Raw genomic sequence first — 27,235 nt, 5'->3', positions numbered from 1 at the left:
ATAGTGCCCCAGTAGATGCCCTCAGTGTCCGGCCTCTGATAGGCTGCCGGCCTAGTGTCCCCCATAATGCCCCCCAATAATGTGCCAGTAAGTGTCCCCATAGTTGCCCCCCCATGTGCCAGTATCAAGTGCCTCTCTCTTCCCCCCATGTCCTAGTATCATAGTGCCATCTCCCCCCCCCCCCCAAAAAAAGGTGCCAGTATCAAGAGCCTCTCTCCTCCCCCCCCCCCCAAAAAAGTGCCAGTATCAATCAAGTGCCTCTCTCCTCCCCCATGTCCCTGTATCATAGTGCCATCTCCCCCCCCCCCCCCAAAAAAAAAGTGCCAGTATCAAGAGCCTCTCTCCTCCCCCCCATGTCCCAGTATCATAGTGCAATCTCCCCCCCCCAAAAAAAAGTGCCAGTATCAAGTGCCTCTCTCCCCCCCATGTCCCAGTATCATAGTGCCATCTCCCCCCCCCCCAAAAAAAAGTGCCAGTATCAAGAGCCTCTCTCCTCCCCCCCATGTCCCAGTATCATAGTGCAATCTCCCCCCCCCCCCCCCCAAAAAAGTGCCAGTATCAAGTGCCTCTCTCCTCTCCCCCCCATGTCCCAGTATCCTAGTGCCATCTCCCCCCCCAAAAGTGCCAGTATCAAGTGCCTCTCTCCTTCCCCCCAAGTGGCAGTATCATAGTGCCAAATCCCCCCCCATGTGCCAGTGTCAGGTGCCAACCCTCTCCCCCCCACACGTGCCAGTATCAAGTGCCTCCCCATGTGCCAGTATCATAGTGCCAACCCCCCTCCCATGTGCCAGTATCAGGTGCCAACCCCCCTCCCCCCATGTGCCAGTATCAAGTGCCTCCCGCTCCCCCCATGGCAGTAACAGTCGGGTATTTAAAAAAAAAAAACGTATACTTACCTCCATGTCTGCGATGCGATGCAGCCTCTTCCTGTGTCCCGCCCTGTATGTCCATATATGGAGTCAGTGCTTGTGTATTCTAATTTAGCCTGTATTTCAGAAAAGTTTCTGCTGGGATTCGAACCCACGACCATCTGTATCAGAGGAAAAGCACTTATCCACACAGCCATAAGAGCAGCCTTGCTACTGAAAAAATATGAGATTTCTACTGTTATAAGTGTACATCTATACACATGACAGCTGCCCTAATACACCCAGCACTGCTATATCTCTATATGACAGCTGTCCCAGCACACTCAGCTCTGCTATATCTCTATATATGATAGCTGCCCCAGAACACCCAGCTCTGCTACATCAAATACACATGAAAGCTGCACCAGCACACTCAGCTCTACTATATCTCTATATATGACAGCTGCCCCAGCACACCCAGCTTTGCTACATCTAATACACATGACAGCTGCACCAGCACACTCAGCACTACTATATCTCTATATATGACAGCTGCCCCAGCACACCCAGCTCTGCTACATCTATATATCTCTAAGTATTGCTATACAGTAGATAGATATAGAGATATAGCAGAGCTGAGTGTGCTGGGGCAGCTGTCATGTGTATAGATGTAGCAGAGCTGGGTGTGTTTGGGCAGCTGTCATGTGTATAGATGTAGCAGAGCTGGGTTTGCTGGGGCAGCTGTCATATATAGAGATATAGCAGAGCTGAGTGTGCTGGGGCAGCTGTCATGTGTATAGATGTAGCAGAGCTGGGTGTGTTTGGGCAGCTGTCATGTGTATAGATGTAGCAGGGCTGGGTTTGCTGGGGCAGCTGTCATATATAGAGATATAGTAGAGCTGAGTGTGCTGGTGCAGCTGTCATGTGTATTAGATGTAGCAGAGCTGGGTGTGTTTGGGCAGCTGTCATGAGTATATATGTAGCAGAGCTGGGTGTGTTTGGGCAGCTGTCATGTGTATAGATGTATCAGAGCTGGGTTTGCTGGGACAGCTGTCATATAGAGATATAGCAGGGCTGGATGTGTTAGTGCAGCTGTCATGTGTATAGATGTACACTTAGCCAGCTATAACAGTAGAAGTTTCATATTTTTTCAGTCAGTAGTAATGCAGCTCTTATGGCTGTGTGGTTAGGTGCTTTGCCTCTGATACTGAAGGTTGTGGGTTTGAATCCCAGACACATCTCTCCCTCTCCTGAGGACGGCAATACAAATGACTATGCCTGAGCGTACATACGGTAGGGACGCAAGGGCAGGGTTGGGAGGAGGAGCTAGCATGGCACTGGCCGGCAGACTCGGCAGTAAGCTATTGTAATTGACAGACAAGTCCTTCACTTCTAATGCGAGCAGCGAGCCCCACACCGCTCGCTCACATAGACAACAAGTGAATGTGGGAGTCGGGAACGGAGCTGCTGGGCCCGGGGCAGCTGCCCCTGCGGCAAAGACGGCCCTGAAGGTATAGCACAAAATGCAAGTCACTTTGCAGTCTTGCTGTTTGTTCACACACACGAAAAGTTCATAAAGCAAGAAAGTCACCTTATCTCCTGGGTGTCCATAGGCAGGCTTTAGGAGGCCTGTTTCCCCTCCAACTTAGCACAAGCCTCAGATCCTAACACAGAGATCCCCTCTGCTGATTCCAGTTGTCTTTTAAAGGCAGCTAGGTGTTGCCAAAATCCGGGGAGCACCTGAGATCCAGTCCGGTGTTTGACCCCACCTGGCCGCCAATCAGTCCAGCAGCACACACTGGGAGGAAAATACCTGTTTCCCCAGACAATACCCTTCACTGTGTCCAATCCCCCCCCCCCCTTTGTTCAACCCTGAGGGGGTGAACATATGCCAAACAGTGCACCCGGGACAGGGCATCCACATTTCCCTGCAACCAACCTTCTACTGTGGCTTGTCGCCGAGCCTCGGGTACCCGGTATGGTTTTAGGCGGACTTTTGCATGAGGCTCAGTGACAATGTCATGGCGAATTGTGGAAGTGCGTCCAAGGAGGTCTGAGATCACATCCGTGTTCCGACTAATGAACTCCCTGGCCTCCTGAGCCTGTTTAGAGGAGAGGCTGTCAGCAATTTTTACTGTGGCAACCGCTTCCCTTGCATCAGACTGAGGGTCCGGAGCCTCCTCCCCTAGAAAACCCAGCCGCGGTCTGTCTTCATTACAGGTTTCCCTATCTTTTCAATGTTTGAGTAAATTAACATGGTAAGCCTGTTATGGCTTTCGCCGCCCTGACTGGTGTACCTTGGAGTTTGCATCTCCAATTTTCTCGAGTACCTCGTAGGGCCGCTTCCACCTAGTGCAAAATTTACTGTCCACAGGCGTCCCACAAACCAAAACCAGATCTCCCAGGCTAAAGTTACAGACCCCAGATGCTCGATTATAGGTCCGACTCTGGGCTTGCTGAGCTATCTTCCTATGCTTCCTACCGATCCTTTTCCGTGGGGTTGTCTCCCCTTAATCCACCGGACCTACCGAGGGCCCCTCCGCCTTGGGTTTCCTGTGTTCTAACACCTCAACTGGGCCAGGCCTCGCTACTGGAGCTTTCCCTATCTCACGGGGATCAGTATGTACAACTGGGGGCTGGGAACAACGGAAAGTCTCTTCCTAATATCAAATCATAGTGCATGCTTGTGGTTACGGCCACCTCATGGATCTGCCTGCCGGCACATATGCTTAGGCACACTCGAGCTTTAGGGTACTCTTTTAAATCTCCATGTACACTGAGCACCCCAACTTTCCGGCCCATAAACTCGGTGGGTTGCACCAGGGAAGCCCTCACAAGGATCACTTGACTCCCTGAGTCCAGCAGAGCCACCACGGGAGTGACTCCCACCTCCATCTGACACAAAGGTTTGTTATTCAGAGTTTCTGGAGTGTCTGACACACCGACCCTTCTGGCATACCATGACTGTCGATACCCAAAGTTTACGTCCATGGGATCCCTTTTTCCTTCTGTGTCTGTTTTGACTAGGCATCTAGGGTGACGCTAGTTCCTTCGGTTGCAGAAGGAGCTGGGTGTCTCTTTTCCTCTTCCCTACAGCTGAGGGTTTTGTTCAGTGTCTACCATCCAGATATGCACATGGGCATAGCAGCTTAGGGAAAGTGTTTTAAGGATTGCTAGGAGGTGACCCCTTTTGTTCCCTAGCATTTGGGGCCTAGCCAGTTGTTTTTGTTTGCTTTGCCTTGTTCTGTTTCCTTCCCTTATCTTACCCACCGTGACAGATCCCCTCTGCTGATCCCAGCTGTCTTTTAAAGGCAGCTAGGTGTTGCCAAAACCCTGGACCGGCACATTAGATCCAGTCCGGTGTTTGACCCCACCTGGCCGCCAATCAGTCCAGCAGCACACACTAGGAGGAAAATACCTGTTTGCCCAGACAATACCCTTCACTGTGTCACACCATGTACACAAAAGTATGTAAAGATAATCTTAGATGTCACACTTGGAAATTTAAAAGCTTAAAGGGAGTGTCCAACTTTGACCACTGTAACGAATCACCTGGCACCCCGACTGAGTACCTTCGTTGATGGTTGCTCCTAGCGTTTCCTGAGGTTTCCAAGCACTCTGGCAGACACCACAATCACCGAACCGAAGAAGCATATAAATCCTCTCAAGCATATGAATGCTGTAGACAGTTGAATAGGAAACCATACGAATAGGTTTACACTCCTAGCAGTCAAACTGGAACAGCATACCATAAATCCTCCCCCAAGAATGAGACGACACTTCACTTTGAGGGTTAAAACAGGAACTCTTTATTGAGGGCTACCCGCCCGTATTTATGCAGGACCCCAACTGGTGGACACGCCCCTAGGGGACCAGAAGGAAGACTGTGACACAGGACAGATACGTAGCACTCAGAATACACAGACACAACACATCCCCACAATGCATCATGGTTTCCTCCTCTCTGCCCTGGAGACACCTGAGGAGCAATTCAATTATCTCTCAGGACAAAGGGAAATCGCCAATACACATGTGGGGACAACAGGACAGAAATCACCATTTAAACATACAATGTCACAACCCTTACAGTAAACACAGACATTTAACATATCCCCAGATAGCTCAAGTCTGAGTGCATATCATTAGGTGAATGGCACTCAGAATACACGAATACAATAAAATTAGCTATCTGGGTACCCTCACATAACATACAACAAAATTCCAAAGACAGAAAAATACATGAACTTATATAACTATGCCCAAATATTGCATTCAAACGTACAAATTTACCAGGGGCCATAGTCAGCAGGTAGGAGGCGGGTAGCCAGGCCTCTCCAATGCCCAGTTGCGAGGCGGGTTCCGCCACAACCGCAATTTTATCTTGTCTCTGGACAGCGCTGTTCCTAGCAGAGAAAGGGGTTATCTGCTTACTGCCACTCAATTCCAGCATGGAGGGTTTGATTGCTTCCAGTCCAAAGAGTGTAAACTTCTATTAAGGGTCACTTGTGCTGCAGCCAATCACTGGCTTAGTCTGTCCTCAATAATTGCCTGGTGTGTCTGCCTGTGTAAAGGGGCTCTATAGCATCAGATTGTGAATACATATGAAAGATAAGGGAGGTGTAAAGATTAGGTTTTGAGAAATTAGGACATTTCCAAGGAAATTAAACTAAACAATGGTACAAGCTTTTATTGAAGAGAAAGTATGAATATTTTTAGACCAATGTTTTCCATCTTGGTCAAACTACAGCCATCCCAAAGGTGGCCTTACCAACCACTTACATTACAATGTGATTTCGTTTCAATTAGAGAGTACAGCTCTACCCTTAAAAAATGTGAATGGAAAAATAAAAAAGTAATGTCTTTTGGACAGCAGGCAGTAAAAAACAAAAATGAAAAAAATTTATTGTTTACAATGTGTAAAAAATCACCAAAAGATTTTTAAAAATGTTTAAGACCAAATTTTAAAATAATGGGCAATTTTCTGATGAAATTCCCTTTATGGTAGATTTACACGTGCCGAGGAGCAGCCAGTTATTGGTAAGGAAGAGGTCCTTCCCGACAACTGGCTGCTCATTCAGTGGAGGTGAAGCTCTGCATTTACATTCAGCGATCACCTCCACAGTATGAGGACGAGGGGTGGCTATTGTGATCGCTCGTCCCCATACATGTATTGTTTCTGGGCAGCAGACTGCTGTTTAGACCGCATGATCTGCTGCCCAGAAATGATTTGAGTGTTTCGCTCATTCATCAGGTGATTGGCTGCACATTTAGATGGGCAGATTGTGGGGAACTAGGGTTTGCAGGAATGCCTGACTATCGGGACGTGTAAACTCACCATTAATGCTGCTAGATATATTAGCAGGGCAACAGAAAATCTTCATATACTGTGCAAACAAATAAGACTTCTGGCGTTTTACCAGATGGTCGGTAAACAGAATGGAATGGTCCTCACCACCTAAGGATAGCCCTGAAAATGAAAAGAGGCTAGTCCCAATGTATGACTGTACAACCCATTATGTTTATACATGTTAGAAAGTCATTTAGAACACATCCACTTTAAAATTTACTTTACTCCTACCACCTATGCTCAAAATTCAGAAAATGCACATTTTTATAAAAATGCACAGAAATACGGTATATCTGTTTTTCAGGAGCATCTTCCATCTATTTCTGTAAATGGGAACTGTATTCAGGAAAGCTATTCTAATTATATGGCACGAAGAAAGCCTGATCACTAGAAAGACAGCGTGCAGCCGGGATATTACTGAACAGATTTATGTCATGCGTAGATGCGTGCAATTACCAGACTATCAAAGGATGCATTATAAATGCCACATTTCTTTTGAGTTACACAGTAGCTCTTGCCTTTTATGAGAATTATAATGTAAAATCAGATTACCGAGAGTGTTTGGATTAATAACTTTTATCAGGGCCATCAAACGGAGTGACATCTGCGCCCTCCTCCTTTGTCCTGTGTATAAAGTTGATGGAATGTGACACAGGCACTTGACAGATTTCTTGCTGGTGACATCAAGTTATTTTTTATTTAACCAGTTTTTGTTGAAGTGGCATCTCCTGATGTATCCAGAACACAGTTCAACCTGGCATCTATCTTAATAAAGGAGAAAGGGGAACCCATCAATGTTATTTAGAGGCAGTAGATTATCTGTATCTACAGTACATAGATAATATGTTATATAAAGTAAATGGAATCTGGAAGCAGGAAATAAAACAGTCACTTTCCACTGTAAATCAAGTAAAGATCCTGTCCAGTTGAAAGTGTTCATTACATGGAGGTTAAAGGGGCTGTGCAGGGGTTTTATACTGATGACCTACCCTCAGGATAGGTCATCAATATCTGATCAGCGGGGGTCTGACACCCGGTACCCCTGCCGATCAGCTCTTTGAAGAGGAGGTGGTGCTCCATGCGAGCGCTGCTTCCTCTTCATTACACTGCCCGTCGTCTCCCCTGTTGTAATTACAAGTACTTACTCCATTCAAGTTAGTGGAGCGAGTGCTTGTCATTGCACTGCACTTCCAAGACTATGGGCAGTGTATTGAAGAAGCAGCACTTGCATGGAGCGCCATCTCCCAGAGGCGGCTCTTCCATTAGGCCACTTAGGCCGCCGCCAAAGGCCTCACGCTGGTGGGGGCCTCGCTCTGGCTCCCACCCGACACCACCGCAAGTACAATCAGGGGCGTCGTTAGGTCAAAACATTCAGGGCTTGAGACCTGGATGTTTTGTCCAGTGCCCCGAATGCTATTCCCCACCCCCCTTGTACTTGTTCCGCTTCTTTCGGGCTGCGTGGTCATGAATTCAGTCACTTCGGAGCGCAATCCCGTCCTGCGGCGCGTGATCCCACGAGACCCTCCGCGGGAAGTCACGGGGCTCACGGGATTACGCGCCGCAGGACGAGGTTGCGCTCTGAAGTGACTGAACTCATGCCCGCGCAGCAGCCTAGCAGATCAGCGGAACAAGTACAAGGTGGGGGGCAAATGCTGCAAATTACTTAATGTGGGGCAGTGTGGCTGGCAAATTACGTAATGTGCGGCAGTGTGGGTGGCAAATTACGTAATGTGGGGCAGTGTGGGGGGCAAATTACTTAATGGGGGCAGTGTGGCGGACAAATTACTTATTAGGGGCAGTGTGGGGAGCAAATTACATAATGTGGGGCAGTGTGGGGGGCAAATTACTTAATGGGGCAGTGTGGGGGGCAAATTACATAATGTGGGGGGGCAAATTGCTTAATGGGGCAGTGTGTTGGACAAATTACTTAATGGGGGCAGTGTGGGGGAAAATTGCTTAATGGGGGCAGTGTGTCAGACAAATTACTTAATGGGGGCAGTGTGGGGGGCAAATTACATAATGTGAGGCAGTGTGGGGACAAATTACTTAATGGGGGGCAGTGTGGGGGCAAGTTACTTAATGGGGGCAGTGTGTCAGACAAATTACTTAAAGGGGCAGTGTGGGGGGAAAATTACTTAATGGGGGCAGTGTGGGGGGCAAATTGCTTAATGGGGGCAGTGTGGCGGACACATTACTTAATGGGGGCAGTGTGGGGGGAAAATTACATAATGTGAGGCAGTGTGGGGACAAATTACTTAATGGGGGGCAGTGTGGGGGCAAGTTACTTAATGGGGGCAGTGTGTCAGACAAATTACTTAATGGGGGCAGTGTGGGGGAAAAATTACATAATGAGGGGCAGTGTGGGGGGCAAATTACTTAATGGAGACAGTGTGGGGGCAAATTACTTAAAGGGGCAATGTGAGGGGCAAATTACATATTGTGGGGCAGTGTGGGGGAAAATTACATAATGGGTCAGTGTGGGGGCCAGTATTACTAATGAGGGCATTCTAGAAGGGAATTACTATTGGTGGGACTATGAGGAGCACTATTACTATGGGGGCACTATTATTTCTTCAGGATAGTATTTGGGGGTATTGGGGAGCACAGTGAGCAGCAGGATAACACTGTGGGGACTCCAGGTTGGGGGATGATGATAGAAAAGTGAGGAAGCTAAGATGTCTGTGTGTCACACTCTACAGAGATGAGGCGGCTGAGAGAAGTTGTCCGGACCGAATGGAGAAGATGATGACAGAGAAGATCTACATCGGAGGAGACGTCACCCAGAGGCCCTGGATGTGACAGGCATGTGCTGCTGTATAGCAAGTACAGCAAAATGCGGTGTGCGGGAGGAGGGTCGATTTAGAGAACTGGTCCATATTCGTTGGGGCTTGGGCCCCGGATCTTCTGAGAACCTAGCAACGCCCCTAAGTACAATTATTGGCTTCCGCGGCCGCCCGGCGGGTGGCCTAAGCGGACTAATGGAATGGAAGAGCCGCAGTGGGGCCCGCAGCTGCTCTGAGCCCCTCTCTTTAAGGGCTTGTTCACACGACCGTGTGAAGCCCGTGCCCGTGCTGTGGACCACATATTGCGGTCCGCTAAGCACGGGCACCTGCCGTGTGGCAGCTGCATAGGGATTGCGGCCCCATTCACTTGAATGGGTCCGGGATCCCTCCGTTCTGCAAAAAGATAAAGGAAGCTCTATCTTTTTGCGGTGCAGAAGCACGGAACGGAACCTCAGAAAGAACTCCGTAGTGCTTCCGTAGTGTTCCGTTCCGCATCTCCGGATTTGCGGACCCATTGAAATGAATGGGTCCGCATCCGTGATGCGGAATGGCCACGGAACGGGACCCATGTATTGCGGATCCGCAAATGCGGTCCGCAATACGGGCACGGGCTTCACACGGTTGTGCGAACAAGCCCTAAGAGAGCAGTGGCTGCTGGGTCTCGGAGCGTTCCGCCGCACAGGCATGTCTTCTGAACGTTGCGAGCTCCACCCCCAGAGCGCTGCGCAGCCACGCAGGGGAGAAGAAGGAGCCAGGGCCCTCACCTCAGTCCGTGTCTTGCTGCCGCCCACAGACAGACAGTGGTGCCCGACCAGTGAATATAAGCCCAAGGTACAAGATCACCCTGTACTATGTGCTGCAAGCATGCAGCTGCTTAACCCTGACTGTGACATCACTGTGCATACCCTGTACTGTGATGTCACTCACTGTGCATGTTAACCCTGTACTGTTAGTCACATACAATACAGCCAAGGACCAGGGTTAATGCAATGTGACATCACAGTACAGGGTTAATATGCACTGTGACATCTCAGTATAGCCAGGGTTAATGCAAAGTGTTATTATGCACTGTGAATATAAGCCCTGTAATGTGCTGTCACTGTGCATATTAACCCTTTACTGTGATGTCACTGCTTATTAAAGGGGTACTCCGGGATAGGAGATGTGTCTGATCGTGGGGGTCCTGCCGATGGGATCCCCCGCGATCTCCTGTATGGTACTCCGGATCTCCTTGTGCCCGGAGCGGTGGTCAACACTCCCCCTCCATGTATTTATGGGAGAGCTGCAGATTCAGCACTTGTGTATCTCCGAGTCTTCCATAGAGATACATGGAGGGCGAGTGTTGACCACACCACCGCTCCGTGCGGTGGTTGACACAGCTTATTTCTTGAGGACTGAGCCGAGGCGCCGTACGGGAGATCACGAGCATCCCAACGATCTTCGTGGGGGCCTCATGTTCGAGTTTCTCCTAAGGCCTCACAAAGTCTAGAGCCGCCTCTGCCATCTCCTTATACAGCAGATCGGTGGGGTTGCCGGGTGTTGGACCCCCGCCGATCAGATATTGATGACCTATCCTGAGTATAGATTCATCAATACATACAGGCTGCACAACCCCTTTAAGCTGAATCTGTCACCACATTCCTGGAGATGATACCTTCTGACTGTGTAGATGAGTGCTTGTAAGTTGAAAGAAAAGTACTTGGTCCTACAGTATGTTGATATATGGCCCCAATTCAGAGAAATAAGCCTGGCAGGGCCAGGCAGTGTAGACATAGTCACACCTTGTACCCAAATCTCGCAGCTGCAGAGTACAGGCCTGGAATTCACCAGGCAGATACACAGTACAGATTCCAGCTCTGTACTGATCAGCCGTGAGATTTCAGGGCCAGATGTGATTACATCTACACTGTCTGGCCCTGTCATTTAAATCGGGGAGGGGGGAGTGGGTGGCACATAAAGTGACTGGAGCTTCTGGTCCAATGAGGTGCAATGTCAAAATCTTTGTTGCACCTAGGGGCTCACTTGCATACTAAGGCTTATTTCTCTGAACCAAGTGTGTTTCTTTGAACTTACAAGTGTACAGTATATCTACACAGAAAGTTTTATTTCCTAGTAGGTGGTGACGGATTCCCACTAAAATATGACCACATTGTTGGAATGTATATGATCTTATCCTAAGTTTATATTACTATACACATTTTTGTAGTTAATGGATCTCAATAAAAGGAATGCACCATTTACACTCTATTAAAACTTACCTGCACCAGCCACGTGATCTCTAAAAGGGTAGGTAAGATACAGCCAAAGATCTGTTCACCTAGGTCAGCCCTGTAACCAAAATTTTGCAATGACATAACCAATTTCAATTAGAAGTAAGAATTTTTTAAATTTAAATTATTGCATTAGGCCTCATGCACATGAACGTATATTCTTTCATTGTCCGTTCCTTTTCTTATTTTTTTGCGGACCATATACGGAGCCATTGATTTCAATTGGTCTGCAAAAAAACTGAAGTTACTTTGTGTGCATTCCGTTTCCGTATGTCCGTATTTCCATTCCACAAAAAAATAGAACATGTCCTATTATTGTCCGCATTACGGACAATATTTGCTGATTCATATTTTTTGCAGATCTGTTTTTTTGTGGACCGCAAAATACAAACGGTGGTGTGCATGAGGCCTTAAGGTAAGAAAGTAGATAAAGTGTGTGTGGAGGTAGGGTCCTGTTGCATAAGTGCAGATTCCCTGGCTTGTTATTGCAGAAGTTAAAAGCTTTATATAACATTTCACCCCTTAGGGACGCATGACGTACCGGTACGGCATATTTCCCAAGTCCTTAAGGACCCATGACGTACCGGTACGTCATGTGTTTTTCCGATCACCGCCGCCCGGCGGGCAGTGATCGGAACACAGTGCCTGTTCAAATCATTGAGCAGGCACCACGGCCAAATGCGCGGGGGGGTCCCGTGACCCCCCCGTGTCGGCGATCGCCGCAAACCGCAGGTCACTTCAGACCTGCGGTTTGCGGCTTTTACCTGGTGCGGCGGTTGTGCCATCGGGTCCCCATGGGGCTGTGGAGGGGACCCGATGGCATGGAAGGCAGCGCGATGCCTTCCTGAGGCATCTGCGCTGCCTTCCGGTGAAGAGCCTGTGAGATCCAGCCCCCTGGATCTCATAGGCCCCGGAAGCTGTATGAGTAATACACACAGTATTACTCATACAGCCAATGCATTCCAATACAGAAGTATTGGAATGCATTGTAAAGGAATATACCCCCAAAAGTTCAAGTCCCAAAGTGGGACAAAAAAATTAAGTGAAAAAAAAAGTTCAAAAACTAAAGCCCCCCCCCCCAAAAAATTAAAGTTTCAGGTAAAAATAAACAAAAATGTCATTTTCCATAAATAAAGTAAAAAAAAAATTGGTAAAAAATAGGGGGGAAAAAAAGTATACATATTAGGTATCGCCGCGTCTGTATCGACCGGCTCTATAAACATATCACATGACCTAACCCCTCAGATGAACACCGTAAAAAATAAAAACTGTGCTAAATAAAGCATTTTTTTGTCACCTTACTCACAAAAAGTACAACAGCAAGTGATCAAAAAGGCGTTTGCCCACCAAAATAGTACCAATCTAACCGTCACCTCATCCCGCAAAAAATTAGCCCCTACCTGAGACAATCGCCCAAAAAAAAAAAAAAAGCTGTTATTGTGTAAAACTTACATAAATAAAAAAACAGTATACATATTTGGTATTGCCGCATTCGTATCGACGGCTCTATAAAAATATCACCTGACCTAACCTCTCAAATGAACACCGTAAAAAAAAAAAAAAAAACTGTGCTAAATAAACCATTTTTTGTCACCTTACATCACAAAAAGTGTAATAGCAAGCGATCAAAAAGTCATATGCACCCCAAAATAGTGCCAATCAAACCGTCATCTCATCCTGCAAAAATCATACCCTACCCAAGGTAATCGCCCAAAAACTGAAAAAATTATAGCTCTCAGACTATGGAAACAATAAAACATGATTTTTTTTTGCTTCAAAAATGAAATCATTGTGTAAAACTTACATAAATAAATAAAAAGTATACATATTAGGTATCGCCGCATCCGTGACAACCTGGTCTATAAAAATATCACATGATCTAACCTGTCAGATGAATGTTGTAAATAACAAAAAATAAAAACGGTGCCAAAACAGCTATTTCTTGTTATCTTGCCTCACAAAAAGTGTAATATAGAGCAACCAAAAATCATATGTACCCTAGATTAGTACCAACAATACTGCCACCCTATCCCGTAGTTTCTAAAATGGGGCCACTTTTTTGGAGTTTCTACTCTAGGGGTGCATCAGGGGGGCTTCAAATGGGACATGGTGTCAAAAAAAACAGTCCAGCAAAACCTGACTTCCAAAAACAGTATGGCATTCCTTTCCTTCTGCGCCCTGCCGTGTGCCCGTACAGCGGTTTACGACCACATATAGGGGGTTTCTGTAAACTACAGAATCAGGGCCATAAATATTGAGTTTGGTTTGGCTGTTAACCCTTGCTTTGTAACCGGAAAAAAATTATTAAAATGGAAAATCTGCCAAAAAAGTGAAATTTTTAAATTGTATCTCTATTTTCCATTAATTCTTGTGGAACACCTAAAGGGTTAACGACGTTTGTAAAATCAGTTTTGAATTTCTTGAGGGGTGTAGTTTCTAAAATGGGTCACTTTTATGGAGTTTCTACTCTAGGGGTGCATCAGGGGGCTTCAAATGGGACATGGTGTAAAAAAAAACAGTCCAGCAAAACCTGCCTTCCAAAAACCGTATGGCATTCCTTTCCTTCTGCGCCCTGCCGTGTGCCCGTACAGCGGTTTACGACCACATATGGGGTGTTTCTGTAAACTACAGAATCAGGGCCATAAATATTGAGTTTGGTTTGGCTGTTAACCCTTGCTTTGTAACTGAAAAAAAAATATAAAAATGGAAAATCTGCCAAAAAAGTGAAATTTTGAAATTGTATCTCTATTTTCCATTAATTCTTGTGGAACACCTAAAGGGTTAACAAAGTTTGTAAAATCAGTTTTGAATACCTTGAGGGGTGTAGTTTATATAATGGGGTCATTTTTGGGTGGCTTCTATTATGTAAGCCTCGCAAAGTGACTTCAGAACTGAACTGGTCCCTAAAAATTGGGTTTCTGAAAATTTCAGAAGAATTTCAAGATTTGCTTCTAAACTTCTAAACCTTGTAACATCCCCAAAAAATAAAATATCATTCCCAAAATGATCCAAACATGAAGTAGACATATGGGGAATGTAAAGTAATAACTATTTTTGGAGGTATTACTATGTATTATAGAAGTAGAGAAATTGAAACTTGGAAATTTGCAATTTTTTACAAATTTTTGGTAAATTTGGTATTTTTTTATAAATAAAAATGAATTATTTTGACTTCATCTTACCAGTGTCATGAAATACAATATGTGATGAAAAAATAATCTCAGAATGGCCTGGATACGTCAAAGCGTTTTAAAGTTTTCAGCACTTAAAGTGACACTGGTCAGATTTGCAAAAAATGGCCAAGTCCTTAAAGGGTTTCTACTACCTCATTTGGACCTAATTAGCTGTCAGACACTAGTGATCTGCTAGTGTCTGCTCTACCTAACCATGCTATTCTAAGACCTTTGTGTGCAGCCGTTACACTAAGGCCTCTTTCAGATGGGCGTTGCGGGAAAAGGTTCGGGTACGTTGCGGGAACATGCACAATTTTTTCGCGCGAGTGCAAAACATTGCAATGCGTTTTGCACGTGCGTGAGAAAAATCGCGCATGTTTGGTACCCAAACCCGAACTTCTTCACAGAAGTTCGGGCTTGGGATCGGTGTTCTGTAGATTATTGTATTATTTTCCCTTATAACATAGTTATAAGGGAAAATAATAGCATTCTGAATACAGAATGCATAGTAAAATAGCGCTGGAGGGGTTAATAAAAAAAAATAATTTTAACTCACCTTAATCCACTTGATCGCGCAGCCGGCATTGCTTCTGTCTTCACTCTTTGCTGTGTGCAGTAACAGGACCTGTGGTGACGTCACTCCGGTCATCACATGGTCCCTCACATGATCCATCACCATGGTAAAAGATCATATGATGGATCATGTGATGACCGGAGTGACATCACCACAGGTCCTGTTACTGCACACAGCAAAGAAAGAAGACAGAAGCGATGCCGGCTGCGCGATCAAGTGGATTAAGGTGAGTTAAAAAAAAATAATCTTTTTTTTAACCCCTCCAGCGCTATTTTACTATGCATCCTGTATTCAGAATGCTATTATTTTCCCTTATAACCATGTTATAAGGGAAAATAATAATGATCTGGTCTCCATCCCGATCGTCTCCTAGCAACCGTACGTGAAAATCGCACCGCATCCGCACTTGCTTGCGGATGCTTGCGATTTGCACGCAACCCCATTCATTTCTATGGGGCCTGCGTTATGTGAAAAATGCACAAAATAGAGCACGCTGCGATTTTCATGCAACTCACAAGTGATGCATAAAAATCACCGCTCATGTGAACAGCCCCATAGAAATGAATGGGTCGGGATTCAGTGCGGGGGCAATGCGTCCAACTCACGCATTGCATCCGCGCGGAATACTCGCCCGTGTGAAAGGGGCCTAAAAAAACAACTTTTATTGCTATGCAAATGAGCCTCTAGGTGCTTGGTGACACATTGCCTTTAACCCCTTAAGGACTCTATTTTACCTTAAAGGGTTTCTACCACCTCATTTGGACCTGCGATCTGCTAGTGTCTGCTCTATCTAACCATGCTATTCTAAGACCTTTGTGTGCAGCCGTTACACTAAAAAAACAACTTTTATTGCTTTGCAAATGAGCCTCTAGGTGCTATGGGGGCGTCTTTTCAGCACCTAGAGGCTCTGTCTACTCACCCTGTATTCCGCCCCGCTCGTCCGTCAAGCCCGCCCATCTCTAGATTGCCAGCCTCCATCTCATCCATCGGCCGAATTCTCGCGCCTGCGCCGTGTGCGTCTGTATTCGGCGCAGGCGCAGTGACTGTCTGACCGCTCCCTGTTCCGGCATCTCTACTGCGCCTGCGCTGATTACGTCAGAGTGCTCAGAGGAACAGACGACGCCCGGCCGGTCAGACAGTCACTGCGCCTGCGCTGAATACAACGGCGCAGGCGCAAGAATTCGGCCAATGGATGAGATGGAGGCTGGCAATCTAGAGATGGGTGGGCTTGACGGACGAGCGGGGCGGAATACAGGGTGAGTAGACAGAGCCTCTAGGTGCTGAAAAGACGCCCCCATAGCACCTAGAGGCTCATTTGCATAGCAATAAAAGTTGTTTTTTTAGTGTAACGGCTGCACACAAAGGTCTTAGAATAGCATGGTTAGATAGAGCAGACACTAGCAGATCGCAGGTCCAAATGAGGTGGTAGAAACCCTTTAAGGTAAAATAGAGTCCTTAAGGGGTTAAAGGCAATGTGTCACCAAACATTTTATCTGACATTTAAAACCAGATAGTAACACATCTCCTTTTTTTCCTAATCTGTTTTTAGTTTCTGATTGTAGATTTTTTTTAATTTTATTTCTTGAACATGATTATGGGGGCGGCCATCTTGCCTGAGCTGTTCTTAACTGCATTTAGAAAGCAATAAGAAAATTGCTTTACAGCAGCCCCATGGGCCATAGACACAATGGACAGGAAGGGACGTCACTGACTTCTATGGGAGAGTTTTCTAGGCATGCTCTGTGACCTGTGCAGAGGTCATTGTACAAGGAAAGGATAGATAAGATCTGACAATCACCTACTGTGAATGGTGGATCCTGTCTTATATATACACAGAGGTGATATCATTATAGGCAGAATTAGAAAGAGTTAAAGTGATCTGTACAGACCAAGAAGTTTCATCAATTATTAGGCATAGTGGCCAGTGCAGAAATTGCAGGATGTTTGGATTTAGTTTAAAGAGGACCTTTCATACGATTTTATTAAGAGAGATATATACCTGTACTTGCGGGATACCCCCCACTGATGCTGCCACCCTGCTTGATTTTTTAAAATATGCCTCTTATGCCCCGCTGTGCCCTGCTGGATTTCTCCTGCTCAGTATGCTAATACTGAGCATCGGAGCAATAAGGAGGAAATGAGTCTTTCTCCGTGGGCGTCTCCTTCTCCCTGGCTGTAGTGCTGTCCAATCTCAGCGCAGAGCAAAAATACCTTCTTTGGGAGAGTTTTCTGGACATGCTCTGTGACCTGTGCAAAGGTCATTGTACGAGGAAAGAATAGATAAGCTGTGACAATCACCTATTGTGAATGGTGGATCATGTCTTATCTATAGACAGTGGTGATATCATTAGAGACTGGATTAGAATGACAGATAAGTAGATATTTGCAGTAAAGTGATCTGTACAGATGAAAAAGTGGTGCCTATTATTATTCTTAGTGGCCAGTGCAAAAACAGCAGGATTATATGTTTTTTGTTTAAAAATAGATATTGACATGGAAAATAAAAAGTAACACCTTAAAAAATTATTAAAAAATATGTTAAACATATAAACATGATTTGAAGGGGTTTTCCAGTTTGCATCAACATCTTTTTAAGTTTTCATTTATGAAGGTAGCTGTAATTTTGTAATTTACTTATTTTATCTTTATTGCTTCAGTCTTCTGTTTTGGGCAGTGGTCACATGACCATGTCCATGCAGCTCTTTCTTGTTTCCTGTTATGTTATGTCCATGGGTGCATCAAAGCAGCAACAGGGGCAGTGATAGGGGAGTGCCTAGTAACTATCTGGGTGGGAGGAGCTATAAACTAGCTGGGTGTTGTTAGGGGCAGAGAAAGGAGACATGCATCATGGGTTTGGTTGGATACAGCAACAGGAAGCGTTAACTACAGGATGAAAACAAACCAAAATGATTGGTTTACATGGGGTAAATAGGTCAGGAGAGTCTGAAATGAAAAAAAGCATGAGGTAACGTAAGCAGTCCATAGTAATCCTGGAAAAACCCTTTAGGTCAGTGGGCTTGAAAGTGAATGTCCAACTATGAGCTTAAAAATGTGTATCAATAACTATAGGTAGTACTTACTTGATTAGGCTTCATGCGCACAGCCGTTCACTGGCCTTGCCCATGCTGCAGACCACAAATTACGGTCAGCCAGTTTCATAGCTACAAATCTGGTGACAGATGCTCTTTAACACCTTAAGAACCGAGCCATTTTTCACCTTAAGGACCAGACCTTTTTTTCAAATCTGAGATGTTTCACTTTATGTGGTAATAATTTTGGAACACTTTTACTTATCCAAGCCATTCTGAGATTGTTTTCTTATGACACATTGCATGGTAGATTTGAGTCGATATGTTTCACCTTTATTTATTAAAAAAAAATAAAAAATTTAGAGAAAAATTTGAAAAATTAGCAATTTTATAAATTTTAATTTCTTTACTTCTAAGATGGATAGTGATAACGAATAAAATGGTTATTACTTAACATTTCTCATATGTCTACTTTATGTTGGCATAATTTTGTAAATGTCATTTTATTTTTTTTACGTTAGAAGGCTTTGAATTTTACAACCATTTTTTTCAAGAAAAATTCAAAAACCTACTGTCACGTTCGGGTGTGGGAGGGAAACACCACACCGAACATAGGAGGGAAAGGGGTGATGGAATAAGGCCTGGAAACTAGGCAAAGGAGATGGACACCTCCTAGTAAAACCCTAATCGAAGACCTGACTAACTACCAGTATGAACAGTCCCCAGAGGTAGGTGAGTTTATACACAGGAATACCTAGTGTCCTAACTCACCCTATAGGACCCTGGTACTAATGTCAGGACAGAGAAAACCTGTTCCTCCAAAAGGAAGGACGAATAGGAGTCTCCTTCATGCCTTAATACAAATGACAGGGAAATGCAACACACAAAATAACCCAAAATAAAATACAAATGGGAAAGAAAACACTTAACTTCAAGTGGCTATGGCAGCACCAGGAACTCAGCCTAGATCCACACACCGCCAATCCACAACTCAAACAGAAGCTATAAAACGCATAGCATAGTGGGAGAAACAACAAGGTTAAATGACCAAAATAGCCACACCTGGGGAAAGAAGGTGTGGCAAGCACCAGAAACAACACAGAAATCATTTGATCCAAACAGAAAACATGTCAGATCAAACCACATGTTGCCAGTCTCACCAATCTCCTGCCACCTGTCACGGGAAAGTTTGTAACAGTACCCCCCCTTCTACGGCTGACCTCCGGGCACCTAGGACCAACCTTATCCGGATGAGACCTGTGAAAGGCTTTCACCAAACGACTGGCATTCACGTCAGATGCCAGTACCCACATCCTCTCCTCTGGTCCATAACCCTTCCAGTGAACAAGATACTGAAGAGATCTATGGAGAACTCAAGAGTCAATAATCTTGGCAATCTGGAATTCCAAACTACCGTCCACCATGACAGGAGCGGGTGGCAAGGGGAACGACTCCAAAGGTTCAACATATCTCATCAACAAAGATTTGTGAAACACATTATGAATTTTCAGAGCCTGAGGAAGTTCAAGACGAAAAGCTACAGGATTAATAATGGCAGTGATCTTATATGGACCAATAAACATTGGAACAAACTTCCAAAAAGCAACTTAATATTTATTTTTGACAGCCACACAAAATCACCCACACCTAGGTCTGGACCATTCATATGTTTCCTGTCAGCCACGCAGTTATACTTGTTGCCGATATTCATCAAGTTATTTTGAATTTTCCACCATATAGAAGACAATGATGACGAAAAGCTTTCCTCCTCAGGGATACTGGAAGTATCCGAACCAGAGGAAGTGCCAAATTGTGGGTGAAACCCATATGCCCCAAAAAATCGCGACTTACCAGTGGACTCCTGTCTACGATTGTTTATGGCAAACTCTGCCAAAGACAAAAACGAGGACCATTCCTCCTGGTTCTCAGAGACAAAACATCTCCAGACTCTGATTAGTGCGCACAGTCTGTCCATTCGTCTGAGGATGAAAAGCAGAAGAAAAAGACAGTTGTACCCCCAGCCGAGTACAGAACACCTTCCAGAATCTGGACACAAACTGATCCCCACGATCCGAGATCATGTCAGAGGGAATGCCATGAAGTTTCACAATGTTGTCAACAAACACTTGTGCAAGTGTTTTAGCATTAGGTAGACCAGGCAATGGTCTACCTAATGTCCACCTAAGTGCACCATTTTACTAAAACGATCAACTACTGTACCACTGGAATAACTGTCTTTCCAGACGAATTAGGCAGATTAGTAATAAAATCCATAGACAAGTGAGTCCATGGTCTGGCCGGTATGGGCAACTGAAGTAGAGATCCAGAAGGTTGAGTATGTGTCACCTTAGCGCGTGCACAGATACTGCAGGCTGACACATAGTCCTCAACACACTTACGCAACCCCGGCCACCTAAATCCACGAGAGATGAGGTCAGCAGTGGATCTACTCCCAGGGTGTCCTGTAAGAACTGTACAGTCGTGGCCAAAAGTTTTGAGAATGACACAAATATTAGTTTTCACAAAGTTTGCTGCTAAACTGCTTTTAGATCTTTGTTTCAATTGTTTCTGTGATGTAGTGAAATATAATTACACGCACTTCATACGTTTCAAAGGCTTTTATCGACAATTACATGACATTTATGCAAAGAGTCAGTATTTGCACTGTTGGCCCTTCTTTTTCAGGACCTCTGCAATTCGACTGGGCATGCTCTCAATCAACTTCTGGGCCAATTCCTGACTGATAGCAACCCATTCTTTCATCATAATCACTTCTTGGAGTTTGTCAGAATTAGTGGGTTTTTGTTTGTCCACCCGCCTCTTGAGGATTGACCACAAGTTCTCAATGGGATTAAGATCTGGGGAGTTTCCAGGCCATGGACCCAAAATGTCAACGTTTTGGTCCCCGAGCCACTTAGTTATCACTTTTGCCTTATGGCACGGTGCTCCATCGTGCTGGAAAATGCATTGTTCTTCACCAAACTGTTGTTGGATTGTTGGAAGAAGTTGCTGTTGGAGGGTGTTTTGGTACCATTCTTTATTCATGGCTGTGTTTTTGGGCAAAATTGTGAGTGAGCCCACTCCCTTGGATGAGAAGCAACCCCACACATGAATGGTCTCAGGATGCTTTACTGTTGGCATGACACAGGACTGATGGTAGCGCTCACCTTTTTCGGACAAGCCTTTTTCCAGATGCTTCAAACAATCGGAAAGAGGCTTCATCGGAGAATATGACTTTGCCCCAGTTCTCAGCAGTCCATTCACCATACTTTCTGCAGAAGATCAATCTGTCCCTGATGGTTTTTTTTTAGAGAAGTGGCTTCTTTGCTGCCCTCCTTGACACCAGGCCATCTTCCAAAAGTCTTCGCCTCACTGTGCGTGCAGATGCGCTCACACCTGCCTGCTGCCATTCCTGAGCAAGCTCTGCACTGGTGGCACTCCGATCCCGCAGCTGAATCCTCTTTAGGAGACGATCCTGGCGCTTGCTGGACTTTCTTGGACGCCCTGAAGCCTTCTTAACAAGAATTGAACCTCTTTCCTTGAAGTTCTTGATGATCCTATAAATTGTTGATTGAGGTGCAATCTTAGTAGCCACAATATCCTTGCCTGTGAAGCCATTTTTATGCAACGCAATGATGGCTGCACGCATTTCTTTGCAGGTCACCATGGTTAACAATGGAAGAACAATGATTTCAAGCATCACCCTCCTTTTAACATGTCAAGTCTGCCATTTTAACCCAATCAGCCTGACATAATGATCTCCAGCCTTGTGCTCGTAACTCACCTGAGTTAACAAGACGATTACTGAAATGATCTCAGCAGGTCCTTTAATGACAGCAATGAAATGCAGTGGAAAGGTTTTTTTGGGATTAAGTTAATTTTCATGGCAAAGAAGGACTATTCAATTCATCTGATCACTCTTCATAACATTCTGGAGTATATGCAAATTGCTATTATAAAAACTTAAGCAGCAACTTTTCCAATTTCCAATATTTATGTAATTCTCAAAACTTTTGGCCACGACTGTACAGTGATATTCCTCAAACACCTTATGATGCAATTCTGATGGAACAAACAATTTTTCCAGAGGGGCAAGACTCTGGTGCTTCTCCATGGGCCTCTAACACCTTCACCTCTAGGTCAGTGTATAGAGTGGATATCACCACCCCCTCTCACAGTATCAGACTCGGATTTTCAAAATCGCGGATCGCGGATCGGGTTGACAGATTACTGGGAGGGGCTGGAGAAGATCCAGCGGTCATGGTCCATATCGGAACCAATGAAAAAGTTAGGGGTAGGTGGAGAGTCCTTAAAAATGATTTCAGGGATTTAGGTCAAAAGCTTAGGGCAAGGACCTCAAAGGTAGTATTTTCCGAAATGCTACCTGTACCACGGGCCACACAAGAAAGGCAGCGGGAGATTAGGGAAATTAACAAGTGGCTCAAGAACTGGTGTAGGAAGGAGGGGTTTGGGTTCCTGGAGAACTGGGCCGACTTCTCTATCGGCTACAGGCTCTATCGTAGGGACGGGCTGCACCTCAATGGGGAAGGGGCAGCTGTGTTGGGGAAGAAGATGGCTAGAATGTTGGAGGAGTATTTAAACTAGGGACTGGGGGGGAGGGTAATTACGTTACAGGATGGGAAGATAGTGCAGATCGAGACCGGGAGCAAGGTAGTGGGACTGGGGGAGGAATGGAAGGAGGGACTAGAACAGTTCAGAAGGAAAGGTGTAGGGTAAAAAATATACATAAACCTCTGAAATGTATGTATACTAATGCCAGAAGCCTGACTAATAAAACTGGTGAACTGGAATTAGTGATGTGTGAGGAGGACTATGACATAGTGGGAATAACTGAGACATGGCTGGATGATAGCTATGACTGGGCAGTTAATGTACAAGGTTACAGTCTGTTTAGAAAGGATCATAAAAACCGGAGAGGGGGAGGGGTCTGCCTTTATGTAAAGTCCTGTCTAAAGCCCACACTCCGTGAAGATATAAGTGAGGGACATGAACATGTGGAGTCACTGTGGGTAGAGATATATGGAGCTAAAAAGAACAATAAATTACTAATAGGAGTTTACTATAAACCACCTAATATACCAGAGTCCACAGAAAATCTACTACTAAATGAGATAGACAAGGCGGCAAATCATAATGAGGTGGTTATTATGGGGGACTTCAACTACCCAGATATAGACTGGGAAACTGAAACTTGTATATCTCATAAAGGAAACAGGTTCTTGGCAATAACCAAAGACAATTACCTCTCCCAACTGGTTCAGGACCCGACTAGAGGGACGGCCATACTGGACATAGTATTAACCAATAGACCTGACAGAACAACAGACGTGCAGGTTGGGGGACACCTGGGAAATAGTGACTATAAAGTAATAACCTTCCAATTATCATTCAAAAGAGCATTTCTACAGGGAGGAACAAAAATACCAAACTTCAAAAAAGCTAAATTTAGCCAACTAAGAGAGGCCATAGGCCTAACTAAATGGGATAAAGTCCTCACAAATAAAAATACAGCCACAAAATGGGATATCTTTAAAAGCATCCTAAAAGCTCATTGAGAGAGGTACATACCGTATGGGAATAAAAGGTTAAGGAACAAAAAGAAACCAATGTGGATAAACAGAACTGTAAAGAAAGCAATAAATGACAAAAAGAAAGCATATAAAACACTAAAACCGGAGGGTAGCACGGAAGCACTGAAAAACTATAAGGAAAAAAATAGAACATGTAAAAAACAAATAAAAGCGGCCAAACTAGAGACCGAGAGATTAATTGCCAAAGAGAGTAAAACTAACCCTAAAATGTTCTTCAATTATATAAATGTTAAAAAGTATAAATCTCAAGGTGTCGGCCCTTTAAAGAGTAATGATGGGGGGAGTCGCAGAGAGCGACGAGGAGAAAGCAAAGCTGTTAAATATTTTTTTCTCCAATGTATTCACTGAGGAAAATAAACTGTCAGATGAAATGCTGAATGTTGAAATAAATTCCCCATTAAAAGTGTCCTGTCTGACCCAGGAAGAAGTACAACAGCGACTTAAAAAGATTAAAATAGACAAATCGCCAGGACCGGATGGCATACACCCCCGTATCCTAAGGGAATTAAGTAATGTCATAGCTAGACCCTTATTTCTGATATTTGCGGACTCTATACTGACAGGGAATGTCCCACAGGATTGGCGCATGGCAAATGTGGTGCCAATATTCAAAAAGGATCCAAAAACAGAGCCTGGAAACTATAGGCCGGTAAGTTTAACATCTGTTGTGGGTAAACTGTTTGAAGGTTTTCTGAGAGATGCTATGTTAGAGCATCTTAACGGAAATAAGCAAATAACGCCATATCAGCATGGCTTTGTGAGGGATCGGTCATGTCAAACTAATTTAATCAGTTTCTATGAGGAGGTAAGTTCTAGACTTGACAGCGGCGAATCAATGGATGTCGTGTATCTGGACTTCTCCAAAGCATTTGACACTGTACCACATAAAAGGTTAGTATATAAAATGAGAATGCTCGGACTGGGAGAAAACGTCTGTAAGTGGGTAAGTAACTGGCTCAATGATAGAAAACAGAGGGTGGTTATTAACGGTACATACTCAGATTGGGTCACTGTCACTAGTGGAGTACCTCAGGGGTCAGTATTGGGCCCTATTCTCTTCAATATATTTATTAATGATCTTGTAGAAGGCTTGCATAGTAAAATATCAATTTTCGCAGATGACACTAAACTGTGTAAAGTAATTAACACTGAAGAGGACAGTATACTACTACAGAGGGATCTGGATAGATTGGAGGCTTGGGCAGATAAGTGGCAGATGAGGTTTAACACTGACAAATGTAAAGTTATGCACATGGGAAGGAATAATGCAAGTCACACGTACATACTAAATGGTAAAACACTCAGTAACACTGACATGGAAAAGGATCTAGGAATTTTAATAAACAGCAAACTAAGCTGCAAAAAACAGTGTCAGGCAGCTGCTGCCAAGGCCAATAATATAATGGGTTGCATCAAAAGGGGCATAGATGCCCGTGATGAGAACATATTCCTACTACTTTACAAATCATTAGTCAGATCACACATGGAGTACTGTGTACAGTTCTGGGCTCCAGTGAACAAGGCAGACATAGCAGAGCTGGAGAGGGTCCAGAGGAGGGCAACTAAAGTAATAACTGGAATGGGGCAACTACAGTACCCTGAAAGATTATCAAAATTAGGGTTATTCACGTTAGAAAAAAGACGACTGAGGGGAGATCTAATTACTATGTATAAATATATCAGGGGTCAGTATAGAGATCTATCCCATCATCTATTTATCCCCAGAACTGTGACTGTGACGAGGGGACATCCTCTGCGTTTGGAGGAAAGAAAGTTTGTACACAAACATAGAAAAGAGCAGTGAGACTATGGAACTCTCTGCCTGAGGAGGTGGTGATGGTGAGTACAATAAAGGAATTCAAGAGGGGCCTGGATAATACATACAAATACTCTGGAGTGTAATAATATTACAAGATATAGCTACTAGAAAGGGGTCGTTGATCCAGGGAGATATTCTGATTGCCTGATTGGAGTCGGGAAGGAATTTTTTATTCCCCTAAAGTGAGGAAAATTGGCTTCTACCTCACAGGTTTTTTTTGCCTTCTTCTGGATCAACTTGCAGGATGACAGGCCGAACTGGATGGACAAATGTCTTTTTTTGGCCTTATGTACTATGTTACTATGTTACCACTTTCAGGAAAACGATGTGACAAGGCATCTGCCTTGACGTTCTTAACCCCAGGAGGATAAATGAAAATGAAATTGACTCTGGTGAGAAACAAAGACCATCTGGCCTGCCTCGGGTTCAGCTGTTTAGCCGACTCCAGGTAAGTCAGATTTTTGTGATCTGTGAACACCGTGATTGGATAAATCGCCCCTTCCAACCACTCCTCAAAAGCCAACTTAATGGCCAGCAACTGTCTGTTACCCACATCGTAATTTTTCTCTGCGGCAGAGAGTTTTTTAGAGAAAAATGCACATGGGCGCCATTTACCAGGTGACAGGCCCTGCAATAAGACTGCTTCGACACCCACCTCGGATGTGTCAACTTCCACAATGAAAGATTGTGATACATCTGGCTGCACCAATATAGGGGCAGAAGCGAAGCACTCCTTAACCGCAGAAAAGGCTTTCCACACCGAATCAGAACACTCTGAAACATCTGTCCCTTTCTTAGTCATGTCAGTTAAGGGTTTCACCACTGTCGAATAGTTCTGAATAAATTTTCGGTAATAGTTAGTTGATGAACCCCAAACACCGCATAAGAGCCTTCAGATTTTCAGGTTGATCCCAATCCAATACAGCACGGACTTTCTCTGGATCCATTCGAAAACCTGAAGATGACAGAAAGTAGCCCAAGAATTGCATCTCATGTACAGCAAAAACACACTTCGCTAATTTTGCGTGCAATTTATTATCTCTTAGGATCTGTAAAACCTGTCTAACATGATCCTGATGAGTCTCCATGTCTGGAGAATAAATTAGCATGTCATCCAAATACACGACAACAAACCTCCCCACCAGGTGATGAAAAATGTCATTCACAAAATGCTGGAAAACCGCAGGAGCATTGGTCAACCCAAAAGGTATGACCAGGTTCTCAAAGTGACCCTCTGGGGTATTAAAAGCCATCTTCCATTCATCCCCTTCCTTGATCCTGACCAGATTATATGTCCCCCTTAAGTCCAACTTGGAGAACATCTTGGCATCAACAATCTGGTTAAACAAATCAGGAATCAAAGGAAGGGGGTAAGGATCACGGACAGTAATCCGATTGAGCTCACAGAAATCCAGACATGGACTAAGAGTTCCGTCCTTTTTTTTAACAAAGAAAAACCCTGCTGCCTCTGGAGATTTGGAAGGTCTTATGTGTCCTTTAGCCAAACTCTTGTTAATATACTCATGGCCGTTCTTTCGGGTCCAGAAGGGTTATACAACCTAGATTTGGGCAACTTAGCTCCAGGAATAAGGTTGATAGGAAATCATATTCCTGATGTGGAGGTAAATCCTGGCATCCACTTTCAGAAAATACATCGGTAAAATCAGATATAAAAGAGGGCAATGTTTTAGAGGTTAAAGCAATAAAAAATGTATTCAGACAATTGTCAACGCAATAATCACCCCAATCCAGAATCTGTCCTAGCTTGCCAATCGATGGT

The sequence above is a fragment of the Bufo bufo genome, chromosome 2 (genome assembly GCF_905171765.1).
Source record: "Bufo bufo chromosome 2, aBufBuf1.1, whole genome shotgun sequence".
In the NCBI taxonomy this organism is placed as follows: domain Eukaryota; kingdom Metazoa; phylum Chordata; class Amphibia; order Anura; family Bufonidae; genus Bufo; species Bufo bufo.
This window is presented reverse-complemented; position numbering follows the sequence as displayed.